Source organism: Panthera leo, chromosome A1 (assembly GCF_018350215.1).
Source record: "Panthera leo isolate Ple1 chromosome A1, P.leo_Ple1_pat1.1, whole genome shotgun sequence".
Classification (NCBI taxonomy): domain Eukaryota; kingdom Metazoa; phylum Chordata; class Mammalia; order Carnivora; family Felidae; genus Panthera; species Panthera leo.
In genome coordinates, this window is record NC_056679.1 from 216,122,879 (window position 1) to 216,140,804 (window position 17,926).

The following is a 17,926-nucleotide window of genomic DNA, read 5'->3' on the forward strand; positions in this document are numbered from 1 at the left end:
AATCACATGCTTCCCCTGGCAACCAATCCCCATCCTTACATGCAGTCCAAAATGTCACCTCACTAACATAACGAAAGACCCCTTTATGGGACTTTATCACTTAGAAAATTCCACGGGTGTCAGAAACGAGATGAAAGCCAAATATATATTTCTTATTATAAATCAAAATATCTTGCCACATTTGTGTTTGCATAGAATAGTGTACATTGTTTTTATCATCTTGCATTGTAGTTTAGGTAGCTCCTTGACCATGTATGTTTGAATTGTTATATTCCCCAAATTTAGCAAAGCATCTGGAATAAAGCAGGACAACATAAATGTTTACTAAATAAAAAAAAAGTTTACTAAATAAATAAAGAAAAATGGAGACAGAAATAGAAATGGAATTACTATGATCATAAATGGAGTTTATTCCTCTCAAAATTTAGGCTACAAAGACTCATTTTCAATTAGCTAAATTATCTAACGTTATTTTTGCTCTGAACTGTCTATGTAATATGATTTGCTGTAGTTAGGTTCACACTTTGCTTTTACATTTTGGCTCTTTTCCTAATAGCACAGATAATTTTCAGGCTCTCTTGTAAAATACAGATAATGAATTAAAGGGATTCAAAGACTCTGATAATAGAGAATAGTAACGATTACAGTTGATGGGGACAGTCAATCATTTAAGGTGATCGCTCATCTTCCACAATTTCAATGCTCTTTCTGTTTTAGGAGATGACAGAAATGCCTGTTAGAAAGATGGAAAATCACCGAGTGAAGGAAGTCGAAGTGGAAAAAATAGGGTCAAATGCAAAACTTGCATATACCTTTCAAAACCCAAAGCCTCATCTACCTGTACCACACTAAATCCCACAGCGACCCCCTGTGCATCTAAATCTTATAATTTCAGTGTATTTTGCAACCAGAAAATTATTTTTTCTTTCCCTAAAAGCTACTGTAGGCTGGTGTCATGTCATTAACATTGACATTTTGAAAATCAGGTTAACTACAGAGTTGGGTGCATTACAGTTAACTTACTCTGCTCCTTCCAGGACTGATATACCCTTGCTCTCATGTTTAAAACACCTTGTCAAACCCTGTTTTTTGTTAACAAGAATGTATCTTGAGAGAAAGCACCTGCAGAGTATAATGAATGAAACAATTCTTAAATGCATGCAAACACCCAATAGACTTTGTTCCTCATGTCTGCTCAGGGGAAGCTATTAGCTGGCAAAGAAGTAGATTTAGACTTTTAAAATAGATATCGCTAAGCACCTGGTGTTCAGACTCTTTGACTTGATGTCGATTTATTGTTCTTTCAAACTTCTTTGCTGTTTACAATACTAAAACATACAGGGATGAAAAACACTGATTTAACTATAACCCTAACTGCATTCTTACAGAGTAAATGACACAAAAATCTACACAATGGCTCAAAAATTCCGGTCTTGGTAAGAATAAAATATACCTTTGCAAAGCAAATATCATGTGATGAGTGTTTGCTTTTAAAACGCATCATTGAATTGCTTCTCACTAAGCAGCAGAATTGAGTATAAGAATGGGATCTCAGTGTCTAATATTGTTTCATATATTTTTTCAAGTATTTTTAATATGAATGAATACACTGAGATCATTAAAATATACACTTGATTAATACCTGCCTTACTGCATTTGGAAAATTTAATTATTAAAGAGGTTCTGTTGAGCTTTTATCCTATCTTGGTACTTTGGTTAACATAGTGGAAAATTAATGCCACTTGGAGCACGACATATTCAAATCTTGGCATTGCCCACTTACTCTCAGTCAACCTGGTTTTCGCCTTTGATTCCCATTCAACTCATCTGTGAAATGAGACACAAAATTACATACCGGGTATTTCTTAGGATTTAAAAAAGATAACGTAAAACCCCTAGTAATATGTTTACCTTATGGATATTCTATAAATGTTATTAATTTTACTATCAAATTAATATAGTTATTATTATTATTATTATTATTATTATAAATTTGCAAGTGTTATACAAAGTCTTTGAGAAATTTAGATAATCTTTATCCATAGATTTATATATACTGGTACATTGATTCCTCAAAGTCGTTACAGAAGAGTAGTTAAAAGAATGGCTATTGATATCAAGCATAGGCTTAAATTCCAGGTCCTCTACTTGTTAGCTCGACTTTCTCATCTACATTGTCTCAACTCCATGAATTTATTCATACATGATTACCTCATAGGGCTTTTTGTTTTGTTTTGTTACCATGGTAACATGGTAACTCTTTCAGGTAGATGAAAAACAGAGGCTAAGCTTTACTCTTCCTTTGGTGAGGGGTCTGGATGCAGAAATAAAGCATTTCTACAAATATGGCAAGAAGAGGGCTTGATTATACCAATGGAAATTGTTGATTCAAGTATACTCTGAATGTTTGCCTTTCCAGGTCACAAATGGACACAAATGATACACGAAGTTACCTGTAATGTGGAGACTGGATTATCCGCTGGCAAAACTTTTTATACAGCTACCACAAGTTCCAAACACTTGAAAAAGGCCACCATCTTTATTCACTGGAAACTTCCATCCAGCATCTCCTTCTTGAACCCCTCTTCTGGCTCAAAGATCTCTCTTGTTCCTTTTCTTCCTGTAAATATTCAGCTTATTAACTGCAATCCACTCACTCTTCTCCACAAAAGCCTTGCTCTCATCTCCCTTCTTCTGTTTCATATTCACTCAGAAAGAATTTCACACAGTAACTAGAGTGTGATCACAGCCAATACGCAGCCAGCATGCTGATGGTATCCTATATTATTTAGTGTTGGCATTACTAGATATTAAAATACTGATGTTACTAGACGTTAAGATAGCAAAGTACTTCTACGCTTCACATATGAACCACTGCTTCTTAAGTATTACCCGTGTTTTTCTGCTGCCGTGGAATGTCACTGGGAAACGCCTCCAGATTCCCACGATCCTGAAACTAAAGGATCAATGCTTGGCACAGCAAAGGTTCTCCAGGGTTACAGGCCAGCGCAATGCCTAGTATCTGTGATTGTTCATTTCGCTTGCTTTCAGTTGTATTATTTCATCCTTTTAATCCAGGAGGAAAATGAGATGCAGAGAGCTGGTATAAGTGGCAGAGCTTTCGATTCAAACCTCGTCAGCCCCACACTCTTTGTACTCAACCCACAGCATTTCTTGTCTGGCCTAGTGGATTAAATTTGCTCTAATTAAATATGACATTCTTATTCATAGTTTTGTGACTTAATTCACAAAAAAGATACTGGATATATAAAAACCTTAGATACTATTTTAAGTATTGTGATATTTTTGCATAATTGCTTTTAGCTCAGCAGATCGTAAGAGAAGCTTTAGCATAATGAACAAAATTATGAGCCTTAAAAGTAGTCTTACACCTATTGAAGCTAAAAAGCACCTGTTTCTATCAATAAAGAAGAAATCATTGGAAAAGTTTGATGCTATCTCTTAAGAAATATTGTGTTCCAGACAACAGACAAGTGCTGTGATCTTGAGAGAGACATATACATTTTTTAAAAAATGAAACAAAATAAAACCTTAGCAAATATTTACAAAAATATATAAAAATTTGCAGTATTTTTAAGTGATCTGATTGACAATTTCCACTACACTTATATTATTTAATTAGCAACATTATGTGTGTGTGTGTGTGTGTGTGTGTGTGCACACATAGAGAGCAGGAGAGCAAGCAAGATTTAAATACAAACTAAGATTGACAAGGTGACAACTATCATCTTGGGAATACCATACAGCCGTGCAAGGAGGGCTCTCCTAAAACATTGATAATTTAACTGAGACTGTGCTGTACTAGTTCTCCTGTCTGAAGGTGTGTGTCCCCCAAATTCACATTTTGAAACCCTAATGTCCAATGCTATGGTGTTAGTAGTATCTTTGGGAAGCAAATAGGTTATGAGAGTGGAGGCCTCATAAACAGAATTAGTGTTCCTATAAATGAGACCCCAGAGAACTCCCTAGTCCTTTCTTTTTCCTTTCTGTTTTTTTTTTTTTTTTTGTTGTTGTTGTTTGTTTATTTATTTATCTTGAGAGAGAGAGACAGAGAGAGCGGGAGGGATAGAGACAGAGATCATCTTAACAGACTGAGCCACCCAGGTGCCCCTCTCCCCCGCCCCCAGACGGTTCTGCCATGTGAGGATTCAAAGAGAAGTCTGCAACCTGGAAGAGGTCCTTTGCCATATTAGCACCCTGATCTCAGAGTTCAAGGCTCACAACGGTGAGCAATAAATTTCTATCGTTTATACACCACTCACTCTGTGGCCTTTCCCTCTAGTAACCCAAATAGATCAAGACTCTATATGAGAGGGAAAAAGTTTTCCCCAATCTTTGTAGAGACCTTAGGTGGGTCTGAAAATCAAACAGGCAAAGACGTTAACAGCAGGAAAGCATATCAGCCTATTTAAGAGAAGTTTTACATGACACAGGAAACTTCATAACAAAACTGTAGGGGCCATGAATAGGCTGCCCCCAAATGTGCCACTTTGGCATACTGAATATTTAAAATAAAAATTAGTTAAAGAGAGAGCCTGTATAAGAAGGACACTCAGATCCTCCCCTATCTCCCCGAAAGCAGGAAATAAATCTCTCATGTGAAAGATAGAGGTACCATCAGATAAAAGGGCAGCCTTATCACCAGAAATGGGGAATCCAGAGCCGAGAAGCCTGTATCAGGAACCCTTGTTAGTTTTTAGTAATTTACTACCACAGTCCACATTCTGTTCAGAATTCCTTACTTCCTGAAAATCTCGAAGTAAGTTTTCTTTGTCAGTTCCTCACAGATGTATTGTCTCTGTGTCTAAAAAAGTGTAAAAAATGCCTGCGTTGGTCATTTCTTGGGGTCCCAATTTTATTCGAAGGCCTCCCTGTGCATGTATTAATTTTTTTTCCCCCTCCTGTTAATGTCTCCTTTAAATTTAATTCTCAATTTAACTGGAAGACCCTGAGGGTAGGGAAGAATTTTTCCTTCCCTTCAGAATGAAAACACAGTTAGGTCTGAGTATTTTTATGCTAGGCTTATTGAAGAGCGGACAGTCTTCGAGGAATAGGATAGATTAAAGAGAAGGAAGTAAGTGTGATACTTTGTGGGGAACTTAGCAAGGCCGGCTTGTTCAGATTCGTCAAGGACTTTATGACCTGTTTCGGGGGAGGAGGAACCTGCTTCTGCTGGTCACTCAATCTTCCTTGGCTGGAAACACTCAGTATGCCAAGCTGCCATGTTTGGGGTTAGCATGTCCCGAGCAACTCCACAGCATCTGCGTGCCAAGGAGAAAGGACTTGGGAGAAACCAACCCTCCTCACACCTCAGCCTTCTAGCCCCTGGAATTGTAAGAAAATACGTTTCTGTCGTTGAAACCACCCAGTCTGTAGCACTATGTTATGGAAACCCGACACACTAGTGCAGTGAAAAAGCGAGGAGTCCAGCTTCTGAACAAAACACGATACAGGTCTTCCAGGCCCAACCACAGGCAGTCACAAGGCTTTCCCTGTGGAACCTCATGGGAGAAGTTCCCCTAAACCCAAAAGGGCCCTCAGCCGATGCCTTGTGGTCTCTGAAGGGAGTGACAGCAAAAGAATCCGGCCCCACTGTGACCAGCCAAGCCCCAAGCGTGTCTGCATCCTGGGCCCACACACCTCCATTTGGGCTTCTTCCCACTGGCACCTCTGATAAGACCCCCTTAGAGGGGAGGAGGGGAAACCATAAAGGCACTTGAGTCTGTCTCAGTACTTTCTGACTCCCGGCCCTGTCCCCTCCCCCCTTCTCTTGGCTCCTGTGGCCAATAAAATGGCAGCAGCTTTTTGTCCAGAGATCCTTTGGCGCTGAGACGTTTCCCCCTGGCTGCACTGATGCATCTGGTGCTGATCTGTGCTCAAGAATAGAACATGACAGCAGCCGACATCTTTGTGATTTAGCCTCTTGCTTATATGATTGCAATAAGCAATTTAAGCCTTGACTGTTACTTTAATTCTGGCTTGTTGTTTTATTTTATTTCAGTTTTATCCTTTTGAGAGAGTGAAAGAGAGCAGAAGAGAGGCAGAGAGAGAGAGAGAGAGAGGGAGAGAATTCCAAGCAGGCTCCAAGCCCAGTGTGGAGTCTGATGCAGAGCTCGATCTCAGCACTTTGAGATCATGACCTGAGCTGAAGTCAAGAGTTGATCCTTCACCGACTGATCCCCCTGGGCACCCCTTGACTTGTTTTGATCGGCTCTAACAATGATAGTTCAGTTCTTCCTCAGCTCCGCACAGCTCTTGACAATAAGGAGTTGAATATAATTGGTATGTGGTGATTGACTTCATATCTCTGACATGAATGAAGAGTTAAAATCTGTAGCAAGAATTGAAGCAAAGCCTCTAATCCTCCTATACATAAAGTTGATACATCGTCCTGAGGCAGTTAGTTGCCTTGAAAATGATGAGTCAGATTTAGTTACTACTCCTGGCTGAAAGTGATAAATGCAACTCTGGCTGATAATTCAACTGATGAAGCATTTTACTACATTTGTTAAGGATTTTGGGAAGCTCGCCTTTTGGAGAACTGGGAAACCTAATTTAGTAGCAAGATTCCAGGGACAACCACCGAGATCCTGATGCAGAACTGATCTGACGAGGAAAAGTGGTTGCTGCACCAAGGACGGGACACTAAGAGTTTGTCCTATTAGCTCTGTAATTATTATGGTCACCACACTCTTCAGAGATAAAGAGGAAAAAAAAACAAACAAACAAACAACAACTTTCAATACTTTCCCACTTCTGTCCCCAGCTCCTTGGTCAAAGTCAACAGAGAATGTATATGACAGGTAGAGCCTGAAGAACATTTCTGGGCATTTGTGATAGTCAGAAGCCATGAAATGGTGAGTTTAGGACCACGGACTGAGATGCTGCACTGCCTATCTACCACACTGAAAAGCTGTGTGACCTTCTGCAACTTTCTTTACCTCTCTGTTCCTCAGGTTCCTCGTCTGTATAACAGGAATAACAGTGGTAACAACCTTATTGGGTTCTTTTGAGAAATTAATAATTTTAAATCAATAAAACACTTAGAACGATGCATGGGACATTATAAGCATTATTTTCAGTCAATATTTTTCATTGCAAGATAAACTGGGAGAAGTGATTCTCAAAGCCTTAGTTGTTCCTGTGAGGGTGGAGTGGGAGCTTGACTGAAATAAGACACAAAAAACACAGAATTCACCAAGCACATGATGCATTCGGTTCCTTGGTAACTAAACTAAACACATCATAAGAGGCTGGAAAATATCTTCTTCCTCCTTGTATATGTAAAATATGCTATGAGAATATACTGTATGAGAATATACTATATATGATATGCTCTCATGTACTTTACATGAGAATTAATGTCATATAAAACTTTGTGATGGTTTACATAGCCTGAGAGCTAATTACTGGAAACAAACACCCAAACAAACATTACCTGCAGCTCAGGATCTGTGGAATAGACGAATGGGGGTCTTGTGAAAGGTCGCATTCCTACAATCTGACTTCTGAGATCTGATATGTCAGTCAAAATCCATCCCTGATTAACATGGAGAATCTACTGAGACCAATGATTCCGGCAAGGAGGAACCTGTTGCAAGGAGGAGAAATGTGAAAGCAAGGGGAAGGTGTCGGAGGCAAAAGCAAGCCCCAGGAGTAAAAGATGGGGAATGGTCAATACCTGAGCAGGTAAAGCCCACCCCCGCAGGGCTTTAGCACCCCTGCTTTGTTTCAGTCTCTGGACCAGTGCACTTGATTCTTCAGTTCAGTTAAGGATCTGTAGGGGAAATAGAAAAAGAAAAACCATCTCTGGTTTCTGGAGTGGAGCTTTGCTTCAGATCAGTATCTGAAGTCCTAGGCTGTTTACACTAGTGGGTTACATTTATTTTGTTTAAATTTGATGCCAAAACAGAAAGTCGGAGACTTTTAACGTGGGCACAGAAACCGCTCACAATCAGTTATAATTTCTTCAACCCACACCCAATAGAGCTCAACAGAATAAGGTGAACATTAATATATGAATACTGATAAATTTCCCCTGGATTCTCTCATGGAACTCCAAAATTAAATAAATGGACATTTAATAGAACTTGAGCATGCCAGATGCATGGTAAAACTTTAAGAGCACAAACATTTGTATATTGTTATCAGAATGTCACTAAATGCAAATTGTAATTGCGGTTTCAACAGAGAATACAAAGAAATGCCTTCAAATTGGAGTTAAACCCATTGTGTTTTTAACAGGTATTGTAATATTCTTCAAAAGTCACTACAAATAGAATATCTGCTGAAAAATTCGTTCAGAATAAATCTAAAATGTAAGGACATGATATCAAACTATCAATATAAGAATATATATATTATAAATCCATGTATATTGTATATACATGTATAACTATATATACATGTATATATAATATATATGTATACATGCATATTATATATGTATATACACACATATATTTAAATGCCTTCATTTGTATTCCTGTGAGGTATAGATACAAAAGAAAATATGTTCATAAAAAGGTGTAAACATCTTAAAAGGTTAGGAATACTAAGAAAAGCATGAAAGAAGACAGTTAAAATCAACACTGTAAGATATACTGAGTTGTACAAATTATCTTCACGATTTCCTTTTTCTTTATATTGACATTATTGTACAACTGCCTTAAAAGAGTAATTTAGGCTTATTAATACATTTAGAAAATAAAAATTTAAAAATTATGATTTACTAAAAGAACAAATAATGGTGATATATTTTGGTTTTTAGTTCTGTTCTTTTTGTGAATGTAAGCTCTTTTCCATACTATGGTATTTATAACACTTTATCCGGATTTTGTTCATAGTATGGGAGATGTTTTCCACACTTTATTTGCATTTCTTAAAAAGCAAAATTCGGCGAAATACATTTTAAAGATCTTGTTGGCTTTTATTCAATGATTCATGAATGGGGCACCATCCCATCTAACAAACAGAAAGCTCAGAAGAGCCGTACAAAACCAAATATTTTTATAGGCAGAAAGGGAGCAGGACAAGGAGGCTACTAGGCAAGAATGGATTGTTTCAGGCAAGGTCACCCTCCTTTGGGGGAATGGCAGCAGTCTATCACGTGGCTTAATTCATTAGTGCTGACCGGGAAATTCAAGACTGACTGGTTAAGATAACATTTCTGGAAAAGGCTGGAACTGCTGTTAAGTAAGGTACTAAGTCTTGGTTTGGTGATGTGGGCTTAGCACAAAAGATTTAATGTGCAGCCTGTCATCTCTCTGTCTCTCTCTCAATAGATTAAAACACAGAATTTTAAATTACACGTAACATTTATTGTCATGTATAATTTTCTAAAGCATAATCATATTTCTAAGTAATTTTTCATGTACATCTCTGTCTATGCCTATAATACTTTTTGTGTATGGTCCTAAAAAACACTTAATGTTTGTGTAAATATATGTAAGACAACGATGAGTATTTTATTTTTATTGTACTTCACAGATTTGTCTTTTAAGATATCTTAAGGGGACTCAAGATTACTGTAATAAAGGGTATCTAGCTCTTTACCTCTAGTCAAAAATTAAATCACACAAAAAATAATTAATTTCCACTTGAACTAAAAGCAAAACAAACAAAAAGATTGGCAAGAACCAATTACCATTAAGACTACATTGTCTGGGAAAAGGTGGATTGCAGAATTGATTTTTTAGGTCTGGAGATCTGAAGGGTGGCTTCTTTCAAACCTCAGTTTACTCCCCCAGCTAGAAGGAAAAAAAATGAAAAAGAAAAGAGTTTTTCTTTAGCCTTACCCAAAGACATAGATCCTAGTTAGTTCAACACATGGAAATAAGAAGGAAAAATGATGCACATAGAATTGCTACTTTGTTACCAAAAAAAAAAAAAAAAAATCACTAGTTGAAATGTAACCTAATACAGCTTCTTAAGTGATGACAACTCAGACTGACCAAAGATAAATAACTAAGTGATGTGCTAGAAAGAAGGACTAGAAGACTTCCTTAGGTTTTTGTCTTTTTTTTTTTTTAATTTTTTTTTAACGTTTATTTTTTTTGAGACAGAGAGAGACAGAGCGTGAACGGGGGAGGGGCAGAGAGAGAGGGAGACACAGAATCCGAAGCAGGCTCCAGGCTCTGAGCCATCAGCCCAGGGCCCGACGCCGGGCTCGAACTCACGGACCGTGAGATCGTGACCTGAGCTGAAGTCGGACGCTTAACCGACTGAGCCACCCAGGCGCCCCTAAAATTCATTTTCAAAAGAGAGAGAGAGAGAGAGCAGGGGAAAGAGAGGGATAGACTCTTAAGCAGTCTCCATGTAAATGCAGAGCCCAACACAGGGCTCAATCTCACAACTCTGATATCCTGACCTGAACTTACATCAAGAGTTGGTCACTCAACCAACAGAGCCACCCAGAAACCCAAAGATATTTTTTAACAAGATAATAATACATTCAGTTCAAACCTCAGCAAATATTTTTCGATACTTTTAAATTTTTTTTAATGTTTATTTTTGAGAGAGGGAGAGAGTGTGAGCAGGGGAGGGACAGAGGGAGAGGGAGACACAGAATCTGAAGCAGGCTCCAGGTTCTGAGCTGTCAGCACAGAGCCTGACGCGTGGCCCGAACCCACGAACTGGGAGTTCATGATCTGAGCCATCGTCGGATGCTTAACTGACTGAGCCACCCACGGGCCCCAATATTTTTCAATATTTTAAGCATAATTTATAACATTTTTATTTCAGTCTGTGTTTTAAGGGTTACTAATGATTATGTATCACTTTTCCTTATGCTGTAATAATCATTTGCATTTAATGAATTAGCATCTTAGTTTTTGTTCTGTTTAGCAATTTGAACTCAGTGACTCCCTTCCCCTCTGCCCTCACTTGTGTGAACTCTTTGGAAAATAAGCTCTTTTATGGATAATATTTGCTACTAATAAGTTTGTCTCAAAAACATTTGCTGATACTTACTTTTTCACACAGGGATTTCACGAATTTATTTCCATTAAAGCACAAACTGGGGCATGCTAAAAATTTTAAGAGTTTATTTGAGTAAAAATCAATTCCAATCTGGAAGTGCAACGTCAGAAGTGGTTGGGAGTGCCCCGCCTGGGACAGGAGTTCTGGGAGACGCTTATGGGGGAAAAAGCGGAAGCCAAGCAAGAACATTTCTGATTGGCTATAGCTTAAAGCGTAGTTAGCGGCTAGTTATTGGTTGTCCCTAGGGTTTGATTCAGGAACCTTGAGGCATTTCTGCTTTAAGTTTCAGATTGCTTATGTAGGGCACCCCGACATTACAGCCACCTCAGCCTCCTGGCCTCCTTATTTAATTAATTGAACATTACTTTCAGAAGGGATGGCTCGTTCAGAGTCTATAGTGGAAGGCCTTACCAAATTTTCGGAGGAAAAAATGTACTTTGAATTCTTTCTTGGAATGACAAATCTTCACATTTTGGTGTTTTTAACCCTGGAGATATATGAAGACTTTACAAAGAGTACATGGGCACCAGTAATTTTTAAGAAATTAATTGATTCTTTCCTAAAATTGGTTTGTTTGATGATATATCTGTGACCTAGGTATCACTGGGATTTTATATTCTAATTTGTTTGTTTTATAATCACCCTCTGCCCTTTAATTTTATAAAAATAAAGCGGAGTCTTCACCTACCCTAAAATGTTAAAAGGGGCAATATTTTCAGTGGTAAAATATTTGTGTGTGCCCCAAACAGGGACAGTTCGGAAAATCTGTGCCCAAAGAAGTTTACTTTACCAAGGCAGCACTCAATCTTGTTGAAGAAGAAATTACCCCATAAAATTTCACATTGCAGTTCAATGTGTTTTTCAGAATTGAGAGAGGTTGTGGTTACTTTTTATTACTAATTGTTACCATCACTAATTCCAGGAAAAAAAAAGTTTCCTAATTCAGATAATATAAATTGCTTGTAAATAACAAATTAATGTTCTCATTTTTTGGAGAATAATACACTTCTAAAAATATACTTCTTAAACATATACTTCTTTTTTAAAGTTTATTTATTTATTTTGAGAAGGGGAGAGGGGGAAGTGAGTGGGGGAGGGGCAGAGAGAGAGAGGAAGAGAGAGAATCCCAAGCAGACTCCATGCTGTCAGCACAGAGCCCAACTCAGGACTTGATCCCACCAGCTGTGAGATCATCACCTGAGCCGAAATAACCACCCGGCCACCTTAAAAATACGCTTCTTAAAAAAGTACACTGTATTGGGGTAAATAGTGAAGAAAACAAGATACAAATACAAGTTAAATGAGAAAAAGGAGTGTAAACATTCTGACTGTTAAAAATAGCATATGGATTCAACTTTAACTTGTATTATGTGGCATATATTTAAAATAGTAATGTAATAGTTTGATTTTAAAATTACATTATTTTTTTAATAAGGCAGAAATTGCATCTGTTGAAGCTAGTTGAACTTCAGTTGAAAATAATCTGTAGTCCAATATAAAAAATGAGGAGAGGTGCACATCTGTATGTTCAAAATAATTTTACAGAAATGGAGGAAAAAAAGGTTGATAAACTCTCTTGGAGTAAACAGTTTCCAATGGAATTAATTCATTTTGATAATAAACAACCAGTGTTTAGATTATCTTTAAAAAAATTAATGTTTATTTATTTTTGAGAGACAGAGAGAGAGGAAGCATGAGCAGGGGAAGGGCAGAGAGGGAGACACAGAATCCCAAGCAGGCTCCAGGCTCTGAGCTGTCAGCACAGATCCTGAGGTGGGGCTCGAACCCATGAATCGTGACATCATGACCTGAGCCAAAGTCAGGCATTTAACTGACTGTGCCCCTAGATTATCTTTGTTTATACTTTGCCAGAGTAAATATTTCAGTAAAAGTACAGAGCAAATATGCCTTAGATCTAAATCCACCATGTTAAACACAAAGTGACAAGAATGCTTTACTACCATTTTGTAATGTATTCAGAAATAAAACTCTGTAACAAGAGTGTATATATACCAACATAAAAAGGACCACAATAAATTACTATGTTGCAGAGTTAAAAGGTATAACTCATAGTTCAATACCTCACAGGTGCTAGTCTTTTATCTAGAACGAAAGTATTAAATTAAATGCATAATTACAGGTCAATTTAGTTAAACAAAGACATGTGGATATGCTATGAAAAGGGGATTAGTTAATTTATCTACATATAAATACTAGGCTTTAAAGACAATCTTACTGCAGAAGAAAGATGCTATTGCTGTGAAGCGTGTAGGCCAATCAAGTCATATATGTTTTCTTGTTCAATCCTCACTAAAGGTAGTCCCAATGGATTTAGAGAGAAGTTGTGACAATCTGAAAGTGCCAAAGAGATAATAAATCGTTGAAAGATTATCATGAAATGAATACTAACATAAAATGAAAGTACTCTAAAACAATTATTGTCTAAAGAATTTGATTTAAAGACTTTTCAACCAAAGAACAATAAAGAAGGAAAGAAGACTAAGAAGGAGAGAGAGAGGAAGGGAGAGAGGGAGGGGAGAGAGGGGAAAGAAAAATAACAAGAGAAGAGAGGAAAGGAGAAAAAAAAAGGGGAAAAAAAGTGAGGGAGGGAAATGTACATCTCGCTATGGATTGAATTGTGTGTTTCTCAAATGGATGTATTGAAGCCCCAATCCCAATGTGATGGTTTGTGGAGACATAGACTTTGGAAGATAAGGAGGTTTAGATGAGATCACAATTATGGCTTCCTCCTGATGGGATTAAAGCCCTTATAAAATGAGACACCAGTTTACTCTCTCTCTCTCTGTCTCTCTGTCTCTCTCTGCCATGTGAGGACAAGACCAGAATGCAGTCATCTGCAAGCCAAAAAGAGATATATCACCAGAACCTACCCAAACTGAGAAAACAGATTTCTGTTGTATAGGCGCCCAGTCTCTCATACTTTGTTATGGCAGCCCAAGCCGACTCTGACACTTCTTACATAGGGGTTTAAGTATCTAAAATACGAATTGAATGCTGACACACTGGATTTAAAAAAAAAAAAAAAAAAAAGCTTTTTATTTCTTAAATAATGAACATAATAATATTAACATGCAATAAAAATAGCTCTCATAACATCCCTTCAAAATTCATTTTAAAGTGCTTAATATAGAGAAATAATAATGAATGTCAACGAAAATAGAGTAATTAAACTTAATAGGCATAAGTAACATGCGTAATAGCTGCAGATAGAATTGAGATGATGATTTGATGTCTAGAAGGCAAAAATACAATTTTTTACAATGCTTGAATTGCACATTTATTTTCTCATATAAAAATATTTACTTGTTCCCATCATTTCTCATCATAATTGATCTGAAAATATTTGTATATTTAAGAAGAAAGGATAGGGGCGCCTGGGTGGCTCAGTCGGTTAAGCGGCTGACTTCTGCTCAGGTCATGATCTCGCGGTCCGTGAGTTCGAGCCCCGCGTGGGGCTCTGTGCTGACAGCTCAGAGCCTGGAGCCTGTTTTGGATTCTGTGTCTCCCCCTCTTTCTGACCCTCCCCCGTTCATGCTCTGTCTCTCTCTGTCTCCAAAATAAATAAACGTTAAAAAAATTTTTTAAAAAAAGAAGAAAGGATAAATAAAAGAAAAAAAGAAAAAAGAAAGTTTTCATTATTCACAGATAATTAAATTTGAACATAAACAATTTTATTGTATGTATTTTAATTTTTTAATCTCTATTTTTGGAAGAGACAGAGCATGAACAGGGGAGGGGCAGAGAGGGAGGCAGACACAGAATCCCAAGCAGGTTCCAGGCTCTGAGCTGTCAGTACAGAGCCCAGTGCAGGGCTCCAATTCAAGAGTGGTGAGATCATGACCTGAGCTAAAGTGGGACGCTTAACCCACTGAGATGCCCAGAAACCCCTAAACAATTTTAAACAAATCTATACATAAGTTAAATGGAATTATCACATGACAGATACAGAATTATACAATGTTAAAATCCATTCATCAAGTGAATATGAAACACTAAAATTATCCACATACTGCTAAAGTGTTTATTATATTTTATTGTCTTTAAATTTGAGCAGATGCTCTATGACCCAGAAATAATTCTATTCTGAGATTATATATACATTTTGGGAATGTGTATATGTATACACGTGTGTATATATATATATATATATATATATTTGGAATGTGTGTATATATATATATATATATATATGTATATATATATATGTGTGTGTGTATATATATATATATATATATATATATATATATATTTGCATGCACTGGAACCTAGAAAAATATACATAATTTTAATGTGTGTATATTTATAACAAAGTTTATGACAATATTATTCATAACAAATATAATAAATATAATAAATGTAAGCTAGAAACTGAAATGTCCAACAGCAGTAGAGTGAACAAAGAAAATATGGTGTATTTATAAAATTTATAAAATTAATAGCATATAGCCATTAAATCAATGATGTGTAGCTCCATGCAACACCCTGTATGACTGGAATAGAAAATAATAAGTACTATATTATATTCTTACAAAGTTCAAAAACGGGATAAAAATTGTTGAAAGTGGTTCCCAAGAGAAGCAAGTGTTTCTCACAGTGTCAGGGAAGCAGATAACTTGTGGTAAATAAACGTTTGTGATTCAAAAGGGGTATCCAGGGGAATGTTGAAAAAATTCCACTTCTTGTGCTGAATTTTGGTCACCACAGTGTGTATTTGCAATCATTTCTCATTTATTAAGCTTGACAGTCATGTTCCACATACTTTTGTAAATAAGCTCTATTTCAGAAGAAAAGCCATTTTGAAAAAGCTGAAATCAGAATATATATTGCATAATTAGTCCTGTCCAAAGTTTATTGGTGCAGACACATATTAATTGTGATATACCTTCATGGTCCCCAAATGGTCATACTTCTCAGAATTTGTGCTTTTGTTTAATCACTTCCTACATTGATTCTGGACCTGGCCATGTTATGTGTTTCGACAAATGGTATATCAGTACATGTCACAGAAAAAGGGGCTTGAGAAACACTTGTACATGGCCTTTTGACTTCTTCAAATACGGACACTGCTATATACAAAATCTCGACTGAGGGGCCCCTGGTTGGCTCAGTCGGTTGAGTGTCAGACTTTGGCTCAGGTCATGATTTCAGGGCTTGTGAGTTCGAGCCTTGTGTCACGCTCTCCACTCTCAGAGCAGGGCCTGCTTTGTATATTGCGTTTCCCTCTCTGTCTACCCTTCCCCCTATTGCTCTCTCTCTCTCCTTCTCTCTCAAAAATAAACAGACATTTAAAAAAGAAAAAAAGAAAGAAAGATATCTAGACTGATGAGCTGGTGAGGCCACAGGGACAAGAACCAAGGTACCCCAGCCAACAGCCCTGGCCCGCTTCTCCATCATCTTGCCCCACTTCAGCCCCACTTGATCTGCCAGAAGACTGCAGCCACATGCGGGCTCTCAGGTAAGCCTGACAGAACCGTTAATTGAACTCAGGCTAAACTGTAGAAGCATAAACAAAATAAATTGATGTTTTCATTCACTAAATTTTAGAAAGGTTGTTTATATAGCAATAAATAACTAATTCTCCGTGCAAATAGTTTTGACTATGTCATTATCTTTGGAGTAGAAAATTGACTTTCGGCATAATATTTAATTCAAATTATCTTAGAAAGTAAATTTTATGTACTTTAAGAAGAATGCAAGCTTCTCAGAAGTATTACCTTGTGTGAGTAGTACTCAAACTTGGTCACTGATTTGAGTCATCCAGGCAAATTTTAAAGTTAACATCTCTTCCCTTTTCTAGAGATATCTGGAGAGTGGAGAAGGAGCTAGTTTATCTATTTATCTATCTATCTATATTGAACTTCTAAGAGAATTCTAATGTAAAGTTGAACGTTGAGATATGGTATTAACAGAAAGGATCTATTCAGATTCTAATGTATCCAAAAATAGAATGTTGTCACAATGGACTATTCATAACCAGAAGCAATAGAATAACACACACACACAAAAGACTACACTAATTAAAAGATCACATCTAATGACCCTTGCATTCTGAAACTCTGTAATTTTCACTTGTCTAGATTTGTTTATATGACATGTCTTTGCTCAAATGGGGCATGTTTTTAAATAGCATATTTTTTACTCTAAATAGTAAGCTATGTTTTCTATCTCCTGAACATTGAACAGGTGGCAAATATCTTCTTAAAAGGTTGGTCATCAAGGTGATTGTTGTTGAGTCAAACATGCCGGGACCAGTCATGATAGTGTTAATATGCAAAGCAGTTAAGAATAGTTGAATTATGAGAGAGACAGAGGAAAAAGAAGAAGAAGAAGAAGAAGAAGAAGAAGAAGAAGAAGAAGAAGAAGAAGAAGAAAAAGAGAGAGAGAGAGAGAGAGAGAACTTCGTGACAAGTCAGGGGGCTGAAATAGAAAAAAAAACATTTTTTTATAATCGGCATTGCTTATGAATCAGTAAAGATGTAGGGTCACAAACTGAACACAGGGTGACTCAAAATAGAAATAGAAAACAACAATAAATAGTGCAAGATATCTTTCTTAAGCAAAATTAGAATGCTTGGCACACAGTTTTTCTCTCATGAGTTCCATGGATGGTTCAGACTGACATCAAGCCAGAGAGCTAAGCACGTTTTGGGTCCTTGCTAACAAAAATATGATCCATGGATCAGCAGTATTGGCATAACCTGGGGCCTTATTAGGAGTTCAGAATCCTGGGTACAAACTAAGATCTACTGGCCCAAGAACTGCATTTTCAAGTTCTTCAGGCAATTCATATTCCTGGTAAGTTTAACTAACAACATTTTAGGTGGTGATGTATTAATTTCCTCTTGCAGCCTTCAAATATTACCACAAACTTAATGACTTGCAAACAACAAAAATATATCATCTT

The 17,926-nt window shown here is 37.0% G+C and overlaps 1 long non-coding RNA gene across 2 annotated transcripts; it reads right to left on the reverse strand.

The window, feature by feature from the left end:
* Positions 1-464: 464 nt before the first annotated feature.
* On the reverse strand, positions 465-16,910 carry LOC122202013. 2 transcript variants are annotated; one of them, XR_006194429.1, is made up of 8 exons: positions 16,737-16,910; positions 13,238-13,353; positions 9,668-9,770; positions 7,703-7,798; positions 7,460-7,612; positions 2,454-2,620; positions 1,784-1,827; positions 465-733 (listed from the first exon to the last, which is right to left on the reverse strand). It is a non-coding gene; the product is annotated as an uncharacterized LOC122202013 (long non-coding RNA). The 2 variants fall into 2 exon arrangements; XR_006194426.1 differs by lacking the exons at positions 7,460-7,612; positions 9,668-9,770.
* Positions 16,911-17,926: the final 1,016 nt, after the last annotated feature.